At 38.8% G+C, this 15,282-nt stretch overlaps 1 protein-coding gene across 3 annotated transcripts in view; it reads left to right on the top strand.

Annotated features, from left to right (window-relative positions):
• Window positions 1-503: 503 nt before the first annotated feature.
• The window catches only part of ZBTB46 (zinc finger and BTB domain containing 46), a 101,723-nt gene continuing 86,944 nt past the window's right edge, over window positions 504-15,282 (top strand). For 2 of the 3 annotated variants that reach the window (XM_032766485.2, XM_032766481.2), the window contains exons 1-2: window positions 504-1,164; window positions 7,526-7,658. The gene's annotated coding sequence lies outside the window, so the exon portion shown is untranslated. Of the gene's footprint in view, window positions 1,165-2,107; window positions 2,198-7,525; window positions 7,659-15,282 lie in introns of all 3 variants that reach the window. The other variant, XM_032766482.2, reaches the window with a different exon arrangement.

Below are 15,282 nucleotides of genomic sequence, written 5' to 3'. Positions count from 1 at the left end.
GCTGCTCGGTGCCCCCTCCCCTGAGGAGAGGGGCCGGTGGGGCTCCTCTCCGGCCCGGTAAGGGGAGGGGGCCTGACTCCCCCAGCCCGCTCTCTCCGCTTCTCCTGGCCCCTGAGGGGAGAGGGATTCGGCCCGCCACCCCGACCGACCTGCCCTCCCCAGCCTGGTCCGGGGCTCCGGGCTGTCCGCGGGCACTGGCCGCTCCCCCCCGCCTCGGCTGAGCGCTCGGTCCCGGGGCAGCGCGGCGACGCGTCCCGCTGGGGGAAGGGGTCCAGGTGCCGCCGGGGCGATGGGGAGCACGAGCCGCTAGTGGTCCGGGGGGGTCGTTAGGGAGGTAGCTGCCCCCACTTCCCTCGGACGGGGCGGGGCGGGGGGTTGAGCACGGGAGTCGCGCGGCGCCTCGGGGGTGGGCGGCGCTGGCCTGGCGGAGGCGCCCCCCGCCCCAGGAGATGAGGGAGGCAATTACCCGCCTCGCCCCCCGGGGTGCCGGCAGCACAGGGGGGCAGGCTGGGGGCGGTGCTGGAAGCCTGATTCACCCGGTGCCGAGGACACCCCCTCCCTGGCTGCCTGGGGGAGAGCTGCTCCCCCCAGCCCCCAGGAGTGGGGTAAGGGGGGGGGCTGTCAGTGCGCGATCCCAGGTGCTGGGGTCCTGACGGGGGGGGGTTGTCTGAGCCCAAATGTCTCCTCTGCCCTGAAAACACCCTTCCCTATCCCTGAATCTCTCCGAGCCCCCTGAGGGGCGCTGGGCAAAGCCCACTGCACTCTGTAGGGGGGAGGGGGAATGGGGAAATTTTCCCTTTGTGGAAGGGGTATGGAGCCCCTTTGGGCACGCGTGACTGACTTGGCGTGGGTGGATGGGTTAACTAGGTGAGTGGCAGGGTTTAACCCCCCCTCCACCATGACTCGTCCCCCCTCCTCCCTCCCCCCGTAACCTCCAAAAGGGGAATTTTCCAGCTGGTAATTTCTGCTGCGTCAACACCCAGCTCAAGGGAGAGGAGATGAGACAAGGGGGCATTTTAACAGCAGCTCCACTTGCAAATAACAAGCCTGTATTCTGGCTCCAGAATTAGAAAGCTTTCCACCTCCAAAAAATCAGCATCTGTGCAAGTTGGACCAAGAGTTTGTCAAGAGTGTGGTTCAAAACTGCTTGGAAAAAGGGATGAGGTAATAATACTGGTGAAGCATGTTGTATTTCTCTCTCTCTTTTTAAAGCCAGGCCTGTTTTGGGTTATTGTCTCCCCCTAAAGCCAGACACAGATCGCCTGGCCTTGCCTCCATTTTAATTGCAGGCTGAAATGGGGGAAGTGACCCTATTAAAAAAAAAAGAACAACCTCCAAACAATGCCTCTCCTCTTTGGAGATGTTGGTGATTTTTAATATACTTGTAACAAGTGCAAAAGTGACTGAAATTGTTTTGTCAGGGTGAAAAACTAATGTACATAACGTTCTCCTCCCCACCGAAAAAAAACAAAGTATTTGTAAAAATAGGAGGGAGAGAAGAGGTGTTTATGAAGGTGTTTGTAAAATTGGGGGTTGTAGTACTGGATTGCCTTTGTGTCCCTGTAAATAGACATGTCAGTTTCACAAAGTAATACAAGTAGTGTCTGATAACTCAATCCCAGATGACAAATAGAGAATGGAGCAGATTTTCGAGACTGTAATAGTAGGAGGATTTCTCTTTGATGGGAAAAAAATTGTTGATACTTAATGCACCACTAAAGAACCTGTGTTAAAATGTGTAATTGAACACTTTGAAGAAATCGAAATAAGTAGAACAATATTTTTTACACCTGGCAAGGAAAATATAAACAAAGAAAGGTGTAACAGAGACTTTTAATGACTTTCCACATGCTTTCTATTTTACAATCTCAGCGACTCATTTGGCATGGATTATAGGGACAAGATTATTATCAACATTGTTTAAAGATATGCTAATTGGCAAATGTGTTTTGCAAACAGTGCTATTGCAGACACCTGTACCGAAGTTCTTACATGCATTTTAATTGCCTCACTTGTATTGTTTTTTACATTTAGTTAATTTAGTATGGGTCTAGCTCCCAGTTGTTCTCAACAAAATATTTATTACATGTTCAAATTTTCTGTCTAGTTCCATTTTTGTTAAATTACCTACCTTAAAGGGACTTTTTCCAAAGAGAGGATGGTGCAGGGAGAAGGGGGAACAGAAAGAAAGAACACGGTAAGGTGATTTTTTAAAAACAGACAAAAACTAGGGTATAATTTTAGAAAAGAAGCTTACAGTTACTGGATATTTTTTCCACTTGTATATTTTATTGTATATCTTCATAACTATTATTGCAGGAGTTAGCGAAAATGCATTTACTTCTTACGGCAAGTTCTATTTTATTGTGGATTAAATTTGGCTTTACTGATTTGAATTAAAAGAAATGGAATTTAACCATTGTTTGTCAAGTTCTCTATTTTTAAATCATTTTAGTGATGGAAAAAATGGGTGGAGGAGTGTATTATTAGTCACAGCGTTTTCAACATGTGGTGAAGAATTATCACTTTGAGGTGTTTTTGGGAGCTAACAGAAGGTGATAGAGAAGATTGCCCCATGGGCCACGCTGGGAACTACATCGTATTTGTATTTGCTGGAATTCTCATACACATGTTCCTGAAAATTATGATTTGGTTTGATAGACTAATGGGATAATTGCAGTTTAAATAGAAAATTATAGACTTTTGTTTTTCTGATGGGACATTTCCTCATATTCCAACTTCACTATTATAGTAAAATAACATCTTTTTAGATGCCAGTCACCTTCACTTACTTTGTTAGTTTTCATGTAAGCGATGGAAATAAAGTTTTATATTTTTTTAGTGCTATGTGAAAAACTGGGAATAAATTTTACAGACTTTAAGAGTGAACATGACAATTTCATATTTTAAAAGCTATCTAATGTAATTTCTGTTAATATGATGAGATATATTTTAATAAGTTGAACCTTTGAAAATATGACCTGTACACATGATTCTTAGAGACTAAAAAAAATGGGCCACTGTCTCTCCGTGGTCTGTGTTTTTTCTGGGACAGTTGTACAGCAGTGGATATGTTCTATGCAAGAGACTTTTATAACTGGAAAGCTTAGAGGAAAACCAGTTTGGCAAGTAGCCTTCCCCCCTCCCCCTGCAAAAAGGAAAGGTCTTTAGCCTGTTACTTACTGTTTTTATATTCATTCATGCTCTGGCATGGTGTTGCGTTGATGTGAGATGGGGTATATTTTGAAACTGTTTTTGCCTTACCTTCTCTTGAAGTTTCTCCTAATAACACCCATTTGGATCTATTATATACATATGCTTAAAGTTTTTAACAAAATGTTTCCTGTCTTGCCAGCTGAAGGCTACCACCCAATCCACATTTTTGTTCTTAGTTAGTATTTCCTACAGCAGCCCAACTTTTTCTAAGGCTTCTTTCTCAGTGACTATTTTTGCCTGTGTTAGCTAGCTACTCTGGAGCACTCCATGATGTATTCTGAACTGTCTTGCTCTGGTGTGAAGCACTCACATGGGTTTTCCTTGCTCCTACATGCTTAGTTTAATGGGCAAACAAAGGGGTAAAGAGAGGGCTTAGTTTAAATCTTTGAATCAGCTACCTGCTGTCCTACTGGTTATTCCTTATACTCATTGTAATTCCCTGGAGCCAGCAGTTTTTGTCCATTACTGGCAACAAACTACAGTAGAAAATTCTGACACTTGACACAAAAGGATTAATATAATTTTTATTTTGTCGTCAGTGTACTGCTGACCTATCTTAAACTTTCTGAATGTGCAGTGTACTTACACAATATGTCTCTTAACACTTACGTGTCTTACAGTTCAATAATGATAATGGAAAATGTCCTGTGTGGTGGTCTGTAAATTGCAGATACAATAAAAAGGACCTAACAAAGTTGTGGGATACATAATTTTTGCTCAGAGTGCAATGATGATACTGGTTCTTTAATGATGCCTGTGTTATTTCATGTTGCTTACCTTAAGATATAGATATGGACATATTTCAAGTGTTAATTTTTTAACGAACCATTATTTTAGGGTGGTTGTATCAAAATAATATTCTCTGATGGTCTTGGCTAGTTCTTATTTCCCAATCTACTTGATTTCCCCAGACCTTCTACTGGATTAGTTGTCACTGGTGTTCTATCAGTCTTGGGGCAGGGGAGAGAAGAATTTTGACTCCCACAGCCCAAAGTATTAAATTACTTATCTGATGCTGCCTTGATGTTTCTGAATACACAGCAATTGGGAGATATGGGTTCTGATCCCACCTCTGCTTATGACTCAGTGTACGAGTCACATAATCTCTATGTATATCTTTGGTCATCTGTAAAATGCTGATACTAATGCTTACCCACCTCTTTAAAGGGCTTCCAAATTCATAGATGATGTGTTCTATTAGCACACAGCATGCTTCTTCGTCTTAATTAATTAATGCAAAATAGTCTGAAATTCTGGGTACGTTTGTCAAACATTATATTTCTGTAAGAGGTTTGTTCCTGTTCAATTATTTTATTAACTTATACATTTATATACTAACTATTCATATTAGTTATCTAAAATTCACTTTTATATAATGAGGTTGGGGTGGGCGTTTCCAGATATGGGGCAGCAAAGAAGTCTAAAATATTCTACACATATAGTTACTGGTGTATGTGCTGAAATATATTTATTAACTAGAATAGCAGGGTATATGTGCCAAGAATTTAGCTACTGACTGTATTTAGCAAACTGAGCAGGGGCTCACATACTGAGGAATAGTTAAAATTGAGAGTAGTTCTATACTTACCCGGTTACCTTCCACAATTTTTTCTTATGTTATTACTAAAGCTCTTTGGATATAAATGACCTGCTGTGTTCCATCCTAGCCAGTCTTCTCTTTGTCACAAGTTAAGCAATGTAGAGTCAGGAAAACATATCAGAAAAGGCAGTTGATCCTAATGTCTATTAACTGCTCTTGGCACTTGATATCAAATGCTTGCAGAGAAGATGCACAATTAAGATTTTGCATCTTCTCTGCAAGCATTACTGTAGCATTGGGGGAAACTTCTTCCTGACCCTGCCTGGCTGAAGCATGAGGATTGATTAGTGTGTACATCTGTCTGGTACTTGGAAAAAATGTTCCCAATACCAACTAATTTGGGGACTAAGCCAGATAGCCTGGATGAAAAATACCTGTGCTGCCACACCCGTCAGAACTATGCCCCCGATGTTTTAAATAATGAAATGGGTGTGAATTGTTTTTATTTGTAACATATTGTCAAACAGTTTTCTATTTACGATTAAAAAAAAATCTTAATTTACTATCACCATATCGTTCTTGGTTTCATTCCATTTCCTTTTATTTTTTTAATAGATTACTGGATTTAAATTTTATTTATACCAAAAATAAATAAATAAAGGGACTTCTGTCTACCATGCTAAATTACCGTAAATAACAAAAACAGACTGTCCACAAAACACCAAACATGGTGTATTTAATTCTGCAGTGTTTTAGTGTTTTGTCTCTTTTATCATCCTTGACTTTCTTTACTTGTGTTAAATTCTCTACCTCAACTTTTACATTTTGTTTCTCCCTTGTCTCCTGCAAAATACTTCTCAATTCAATATTTCTCTTCTCTAATGTCTCAGAATTCTTCCTCTTTCTTTCACCCACCCCTTTTCACATTGAACTTGGAAACTTTCTCAGACATCCCATAGTGAGTGTACTAAACGAAACAGCCAAAAAACAGTAAGAAGGGTGAGGAGATCTCACTCTTTAGGCGCAATATCGGATGAGATATAGTCTCTAATGCTGGAATTCCTGCTAGGGTGCTTGCTGTTCTTTGACCTGCCTTTGGGGGCTTGACATAGTTCTCAAGCATCCTCTAACTAAGGTATCCTGCTTTTCAGATGCTTTATTTGCTAATTCCTGTTTTTATTTCTGTGATGCAAGCCCCAATGGTGTGAGATGCTGTTGGAGCTGTTGTTCTGTCTCTGCTACATACGTTACAGACTGAGGGAGCAGAGATGTGGCAGATAAGCAGTGTTTCTGTGGCATGGGGGTGAGGGAAGGAGATGGAGAGAAAGGAGGGGAATGAATAGAGGTGGGAGGATATGAGGAAATGAATTAGAAGTCAAGTACAAAGGGAATGCAGAGAGAGGGGATGAGAGGAGAAATAATAAGGAGAATATTGTGTTCTACATTGTATTCCCACACTGAAGCTTTTTGAAGTCGAGAGGTTTATAGATCATGGTAACTTCTAATATCACAAAAGACTGATTTAATTAGTGGCCTGTGAGGGAGGATGCCATCCAGCCATAGGTATCAGCAATGTTATCAAGTGGAATAGGGAGGTTCTTGCTAATTTGGTTTGTGTTGGTGTAAAAAAACACTGCTGCTTTAAGTTCAGTTAAGTATCTAGTTGTTCTTCCTTTTGTATCCTTGCTATTTTTTCAGAAGTTTCTCAGATTGCTAAAGGGCAACAGTTCATTTAGTGGCCTTGTGCAGTGCTTTTCTGTAACTGTGATTTGGTCTAAATGGAAGATGGATTCAATAGGGCTGGGAATAGAACCATGTCTCCTACAGACTTCCTGTATTGTACTGGACAGATCATTTTAATCTTTGTCAAACTGAGTTGCCTTAGCAAAATCCATTTTAGAGAGATTTTGGGGGGGGGGGGGGGGAATGTTTGTTTATTAAGACTATTGAGGCGCCTGGATGGATGGTGTAATGGAAATGCAAAGTGTAACACCACCAAAGTAAACACTTCACAATGCATTTAATTTTTTTTCACATTACTTACTTTTGGGATATATTGTGTGTTGAGTTCATTAGGCAGCTTCCTTCACTATACTCCTGTGTGCTGGAAGTGTGAGGTTTTTGTACTGTAAATTTTTTCCTTTGCCTGATCACTGTAGTAACTGTGTTCTGTTTTATTGTTATAATATCAATAAATACCTTTCTTTGGCAGTGTGTCACACTTCAGATAGGAGGAACTTCTGTATAACAGAGAGATTCTTTTGGTCTCTTGTGAAAGCTATGAGGCCTCTTCTTTAATATTATAAAGATTCAGCCCCTGTATTGAAAGGGCCTTGGAAGCATTGAGTTCAGGATTTCTTTCATAATGAGTTCTGCTGACCACATGTCTATTAATAGTATACAATCCTTAGTTAATTAAGACTGGAATCAGTATTTTTAAAATCTGCAAACTTAATAAAGTTTGCTTTCCATGCAGCTGATTTTAGACATTAACATTTTTGTGCAATTGTTCAGGAATATTTCTCTTCATGAGATGGTAAATATAATAGTATTTTGCATGATTTAACAGGTATACCAGTTTAAAGCACATGCATTCTTTTTATTATTAAATAATAACTTTTAGTTTACTACTTGGACAACTTCCAGGCTTGGCTTTTTTTAATTCTTGCCTTTAAGAACATGCAAGTCATAATATGTAATATCTGACTTAAAACTTACTGACTTTTAAATAGCTTAAAATTAAGATTTTCTTCTCTTCTTTCTTCCCAGTTATAGGACAGTTGATGAACCTTCCAAAGCCTGTTACCAGAAACACTTTCCCTCTGTTTATTAAAACATGTATGGTGTACCATGACACCTCGTGGCATTTATCTTTACTAAAGAAAAGAATTTTCAACTACTGGTAAGTTCCGAACACTTAAGAAAGTTGCTTTTTAGTTTGTGTGTGGTGGGAAGAAAGCATTACTGTGAGGACTTTGAATTGTCTTTAAATTTTAACTTAACATTGATAACAAAGGTTAATTAAAAAACTTAACACAGAATTAAAACCTGACACAAATTTCTTTGGCTACTGTACTGTTCCCAACTTCTGGCGTGGGCTTCTTCATTAATCCTGATCAGTCTGTGGTTCTCTCTGAGTAGATGAGAAGCTGGAAGAGAGACTATCACAGGACTCAAAACAAGAAAAAAAAAGTAGTGGTGATGCAAAAACAAGAAAAGTAGGAGCTTCACTGCTCTTACTGTTCCTATTCTAGCTCAGCCTCAGTTCTATGAAGCCTAGCCATGATCGGGTGCAAACAAGAGTTAGCAGTGATGGACCTTAACAGCAGAGTGGACATTTGTAGTTCTTTTGTATTTAGAAAAAACAGCTGTGGTTCCTCAAACTTTCTTAGACTTGCTGAAATAGTATGGCTTTAATGCCATGTCATTAAAAAAAACTGGTATTGTTGATCTGAAGATTGATTCCCTTCCTTTAGGGAGCTAGTCTGTGACTAATAACTGTACAGAACACAGCTCTTAGAACGTAGATATGTGAGTTTCAGAAAGTGGCTAACCCTTTTAAAAGAGAGTGCACCTGGGACTGAGGAATATACTGAAAAATATCTTGTTATGATGGAGTTACAGCACACAAACTGATTTTAGAACAAGGTAGAGTGAAGAATTATAACTAAAACTTAAATGTCTTAAGAGTAATGAATAACATGTTTTCTTCATAATGTTTTATAGCAGGGAGATAGGTAAAACATAACAGTGAATCACATTATTTAAGAAGATGAAGTCATAACAAATAAATATACTGTCATATATAAGATTTAACACCTCATATCGTTAACCCCTCATTGTCCCCCCCCCCCCCAATTGGCTGAAAGTCACCTCTTCATCATCTATAAACTGAGTTCCTGATCCTGGAAACTACTCCATTGGCTTCAGTGGGAGTACTTGCACTATATGAAGTTACTCATGTGCATAATGAGTCTTTGCAAGATCAGGACCTATGTTTTTATACTGCATGTTCATAGACACACTCGGTTTGCACAATGTTTAAAAGCACAACTTGATTAAACAGTTGTCAGACAGAAGTAAGCGCCCTTAATTTGGTTCAAGAAACAAGTCCTTTTGGCCAGGAAAAAAAAATCAAAATTGTGAATTCCAGATTCCTTCAAATATAGACCAATACCTGTGGTAAGGACGCACTGGATCTTTGGACCTGTGGTGTCACTGAGAACTAGACATGACTTATGATGAAGGCACTCCAATATACCATCTTGTCTCTATAGATAACAGAAAATGAAGACATTTAGTTAAGGGCCAGAATGGGTACTTGCCCTTATTTTTACTCCTGCAATCTCTACCCCTAGAAAGCACTGTCTTCTAATCTGAGAAACATTATGGATAAGGCAAAGATCTTTACTTTTATTAGATTTTTACATAAGCAGAGAATGTTCAGCTAAGCCACTTAAGTATCAAGAACAAGTAATAGCAGTGATGAAACAAAAGTATAAGTCTTTGACATAGCAACTTTTCATAACTAGGGGATCCTTAGGACATACAGGATTGGGAGACATTCATCAGATGGATTTCAGCCTGTCTTTTATCCCTTTTTCCTTTATCAGTTAGTAATTTCTTTTTAAAGAGATAACTGCTTCCTCTGTGCACACAGACTACAAGAGGTATTCTTTGTCTCTCTGTGAATCTGCAAGCACTCACTTTAAGATAGTGAGGCTCTCACTGGTGATGAGGCAAACATTCCTTCCTTTATAAATTTAGGCCCGATCCTGCAAAGACCAACGCATGCCTTAATTTCAATTGAGTCAGTAAATTAAGCTGATCTTTGTAGAACTGAGATCTAAAATTAAATTTGGCTGTGAATAGCTAGTATGTAATCTGAATGTAAACATCACTGATTGATAAATCTACTTTCCAAGAGCATCCCACATCTGGAAGCTTTGTGCTTAGGGATCTTCTCTATCGCAAACTCTACCAAACTCAAAGGAAAGGTAACTATAGCAAGTAGCATTCAGGGCATTTTATACTTAATGGGACAATGACAAAGTGAACACCTGTGAAACATTTCGAAACTACTGCTTTGAAAATTATAATTAGAAAAACAAACAGGTAATGTCATAGCCCTGAGCCTCTCCATGTTGATCGTGTCCATTAAGACCACTTCTTCTCAATAGTCATGGTGTAATGAGCCTGCAACTATAATTAGCATAATCTGGTTGAGGAATATGCAACTGAATTCTGGCACCGGGTTGAGACTAATTTCAAACTGCAGGAAAATTTCTTCCTTTTAGAGATTCTTATGATAGAGGGTGTCCAAGAACACAGAAAGACACCCAATTCAATCAATACAAGAATGGTTGGGAACTACACTCTTGGCATATTTACATGTTCTAACAGATCAATGGATGAGGGAGGAAGTCAACTGATTCACTCACGCTATTTCCAAGCACTCTATCTCAGAGAACAGGTTCAAACTCTCAACCTGTATGGTGCAGATTAAGTCAGGAACCTCAAAATGTGGTAGAAGATGAGAGCTTAGACATCAGTGGAGTCTACAGTTAGAAGATGACCTCTTCTAGGAGGAGAGCTGAAGGTGTCTGATGGGCCAGAAATACTTATATTCTTTAGACCATGCTACTGCAATGCTGCAGATAAACAAAAACACATTAAAACCCCAACAGCCAGAACTGAAATAAGTTGGAGCAATCAATACAGATCAATGGATCCTAGGATTCTCTTCCGTACATTCCCCCCCCCCCCGAAATACATCCTTACAAAAATAGGGTCTGCTTCTGGAGAGTGAGCTCTTCCATTGCAAGCATGAGTAACAGGAGAGTGATTACTGGGAATCATCATCCATCAGCGCTTTCCTTCTGCTGCTTTTTCAGACCCAGTAAGTAGGTGGAATAATCCAAGCACAGACACAATCCTCTTCTGTTTTTCTGTTTTCCGATTACTTTGTAGTAGTGTAAGAACACACCTATGCCTGCCTTCCTGTACATTTTATTTTTCCAGTGTTCTCAACTAGAGCCAAGTGAAATTGGCAAGCATCCTGTGTCCTATTCTGCAAGCAGCAGAGTTGAAAGTGTGACCCAACCTAGCAAAGTTCATCTGCACTGGAATTTTAAAAATGTTGGAATGTTGAGGGGTGGGGGGGTGTGAGGACATGGGCAGGTGATAAGGGAAAGAGAAACATGGGATGCATTCATTTAATTTTACATGGTAAACTTTTGGACTGAGTTTCAGTTCTTCCTTAATCTGTTAGCTGAATCTGTTTTATCTTGATATCTGTGAGCAACACTTGAATTTTTTTGTCTATAGTCCAGTTAAGCTTTTCCCCCAGGGTAGTATGGAATGGTAGGTTGTTCTTAGTATGGCATATAATACATACATGAATATGGGATGGTGTCCCTAGCCTCTGTTTGCCAGAAGTTTGGAATGGATGATAGGGGTTAGATCACTTGATGATTATCTGTTCTGTTCATTCTCTTTGGGCCACTGTCAGAAGACAGGATACTGGGCTAGACAGATCTTTGATCTCACCCAGTATGGCCATTTTTATGTTGTTTTCTTATAAATAATAGGCTCTTATAAAATATGTCCTTAGTTTGTTTTTTTCACTCTCAAGGCTATGTACTACTTAATTTTACACAAGCTAAATTATTTGTACACTTTTTTGGTTGGTTTTTGTCCTAAAAAAATCTTTCTCCTGGATGATGCTTTGGATTGATCAAAGAATTTTATAATCTGTGTCTTTGTTGCTGTTTTCCTTCTGAGCAAAAGAAACAAAATACTTTAGAATTGTTGTTTGTCCCCAAGATTTTTATGGGGGACAGTTCTGTAGACTTACCTTGCAACCATGAAGGGCGTTTTCTACCTCATTTTATTCATGACTAAAATATGATGTAGCTGGGTTTTTTTTTTGTTTGGAACCCTTTAATTTTAGTTGGGTTAAATCTTAATCTTGGGACTACTCGTGTAATGTTGACAGGATAATCCTATAACCATTTCCTATGTTAAAGGACTGTTCTAATTTAACTGATGATTCTTGAGTTTTGGTAAGGCTGCTACTCTGTCCTGAGGGCATACCTGTATGCCTAGGTATTGATGGTGTAAAATCAACAATTTCTGAATTGCTTTAGAGTACTTAGCGCAGTGGAGATAAGATTAGTGCAGGGTTGTGCCCTTAAGGTTCTAAATTTCAGATACTAATTCAGTCTGAAAACTAAATAGTTAGTTTTACTACTATGTGTAAGTGCATTTTTGTTTAGAAAATTTCTATACTATTTTTGCAGTCCGTTAATTAATATGCTTTCAGTAGAATCAAATTACTATATTTGCACATTAGCTTGTGGAGAAAATATATTCAGACTACAGTTTATTGTTTGGGTGGGGGAGGATTTGTCAGCATCCCTACAGATGAGCTTTCATGGTTCACTGGCCTCTTGGAAGGCAGTGTTGTGGCAACCTTCCTTCACCAGAGTACAGATGTTTCCTCCCTCTGGAGGGTGTTATAATAACTGATAGATCAATCAGAAAGATCCTGTAGACTAGAGAGACTTTCTGTGTCAGAGACTGGGGATGCTGTCTTTGCAGGGTCCTTACTCCTTTGTTCCCTGGAAAGTGAGAGGCTGTGCTTGGGAAACTAACATGGTAATTGGGCATAGTAATCCAGAGCAGTGGTAGAACTGACCATATTTCAAAGTTCAGCCTGGTAAAATACTAAAGCCTTTGAATGGTATATCTAACGTACATTTTCTAAAACATTGGAAATGAACTCTCCAAGGTTTGTTAGCTGTTTTTATCAATTAAAATGTTCTCTGCTCAGATTGGGTAGCAGAATAATTTATTCACTTGTGCAATAAAAGTGGTATTAAAAAACTATAAATAGCCTGATCGCCATAGTATCTGTTATATAATACTGTCAAAGTGGTAGACAATTGCATTTTAATTTAATTTTAAATTAAGCTTCTTAAAAATTTTGAAAACCTTATTTACTTTACATACAACAATAGTTTAGTTATATTTTAAGACTTATAGAAAGAGACCATCTAAAAACGTTAAAATGTATTACTGGCACGCGAAACCTTTCATTAGCATGAATAAACGAAGACTCGGCACACCACTTCTGAAAGGTTGCCGACGCCTGCTCTAGATTGAGTGAAGTGTGCTTTAAACTGTAGCTAGCTGGCCAGTCAGGGCAGAAGGTGTGGGTTTAGCTAATAATGGAGTGGGAGCTCAGCTATTCTGTGCTGCTAATACACTCTGTGCAGCTCAAATATTTTGTGGCGTGACCGCTGCCATGTGAACTAGGCTAACTTGAGTGCAGTTAATGCAAGCTAACACTACAGTGAAGATAAGTAGTGGGTTGGTTGTTAGTATTTATGTAACTACCATAGGAAATCAGGCAGACTGTTGTAGATGGAGGTCTGGGTTGGTGGTGCCCTACTTTTTCAACCTCGATTCATACCACATTGTTGGATATTTTATAAATGTGTTGCTAATATCTGTTTGGTTTTTTTTTTTTTGAGGAAGCTCTGTTTCTGTTGTGACCCCAATGAATACTTTCCAAGTAGGAAAATATACAACACTTTAAACTTGGATACATTCTATTTGAAGTTTTTCCTAGAGGCTGGAAGTTTGCATGTGATAGTTGTGTATTGGAAACGGGTTGCGTAAAGTAAAATTCCGTGGAATTAAGGAGGAATACATAGCAGCGCAAAGGTAGAATTTATGAAACTAAAATTTTAGTGACATCACGTATGATATACTGGTGAAAGGAGCTGGATAGACACATTACCCAAGAAAAATGGGATTTGATCTGGAAAAGAGGACCAGCATTCTCAATCTGAGATTTAGACGAAGATGTTTTTTCAAGGGTACCTCATATTGGAAGAAATTGTGGAGTGAGAGACGATTTATGCATATATGGTGGACATGTCCACTCATCAGAGAGTATTGGGATGCAGCTTATTACCAAATACCACAATTGTTGGATATTTATAACCAAATGATCCTTTGGTAATCCTCCTGGGCTTTCTATCAGAAATGGTCACACACAAGGAAGTAAAGAGTTAATCTCTCATCTGCTAGTAGCTGCAAGGTTACTGGTAGCCTTGGAAAAAGATAAATAGTCCAACACTAGAGGAATCATTCAAAAATGTGGGAGGTTGTTACGTAAAAATTGATGCATCTGTTGTGTACCCAACACTATAGACAGAGGACAAATACTCTAGTTACTTAGCTATTTGGTTACAAATTATTCAGTACTCAGAGTATATTCACCTCCCCCCCCCCCCCCAAAAGAGCACTTCTTTGAATATTAACAACTGATAGACCTGCTTGACTTGTTAAATGTGTAATCAGAAGTTTCACTCAGTTTTATAAAATCACCAAAACATCATGTTATGGTAGTATGAAGATGCTCACTCTGTAATATGGTAACACCTTATTTAATCGTCAGATCTTTATTTTATTACCTTAAGTTTCTCTAAAGCTCATTGTTGTAATGATTGTTTTGTCTCCTGATATTTACAGAGCAAGGGTTTGTAAAGAGGTTAACTTCCTAAATATAGCTTCAGAAAATATTTCTAATGACATCAGTAATTATATAAGTAGGTAATACTGTTTTGTGATGAGTGAAATATTGGTAACAGAATGTCTGCCAAAAAAGCCAATACAGCTCTTACTTACTTTTTGCTTTTAATAACTGTGCAGACTGTTCTAATCCAAAACTGGAACTTGTCTGTTCTTGGTATTCTATTTTTTGTCTGAGATACAGGCTAAATCTTAAATCATGTGTCCTCTCCAAACTCAGCAACTCTTTGTACTTCTCACATGCTCTCTTTAAAGGCTGCTTCCTTATGTGTTTATGGGTATCTTGATAGGAAGGTAGCTATACTAAAGTTTGGTTATAGATCGATCCTGTTAGTAAAATGAGGCCTTAATCTCTGATAACCAAAGACTGTGTGTGCTCATAACTTGGTTACATATTGACTGTAATGGGACTACTAACCACATGTAAAGTTTTGCACACATGCAAGTATTCCAAATTTGGGACAAATTTAAAAGTAGTAAGGCATCTTTGAAATATGCAGGATACAAGTAAAGGCTTAGTGAAGAATAAACAAAGCTGCGGATAACATCCGATTAAACAAAAAGAGATAAATTTTCAAGCGTCTTACTAACATTAGAGTTTGGAGAATTAAAGCATGTCAGAGAGATTGGTGTGTGTGTGTGAGGGACAGAGATGTGGAGACCATGCAGTAGATGTTTCAAAATATAAAACTAAAATCTCTCATGGAGCAAAGTTAGAGTAATGCTAATCCATACACTTTATAGTAAAACTTCCAAATTTGTTAATTTAATTGAGACCTGAATTTTAATACTCTGATGCTATGTTCATTTAGTTTTGTTCATCTATTAGTGACCCTATTATTGTTAATGAAATCATTCTGGAAGTTGTCAGTTATTATTTTATTTTTTGAAATCTTTCATCTGGGTTAGTAGAACTGTGTTGG

The sequence above is a fragment of the Chelonoidis abingdonii genome, chromosome 14, assembly GCF_003597395.2.
Source record: "Chelonoidis abingdonii isolate Lonesome George chromosome 14, CheloAbing_2.0, whole genome shotgun sequence".
Taxonomy (NCBI): domain Eukaryota; kingdom Metazoa; phylum Chordata; order Testudines; family Testudinidae; genus Chelonoidis; species Chelonoidis abingdonii.
Note: the sequence above shows the minus strand (reverse complement) of the source record. Positions and strands in the feature narration are given on the sequence as shown.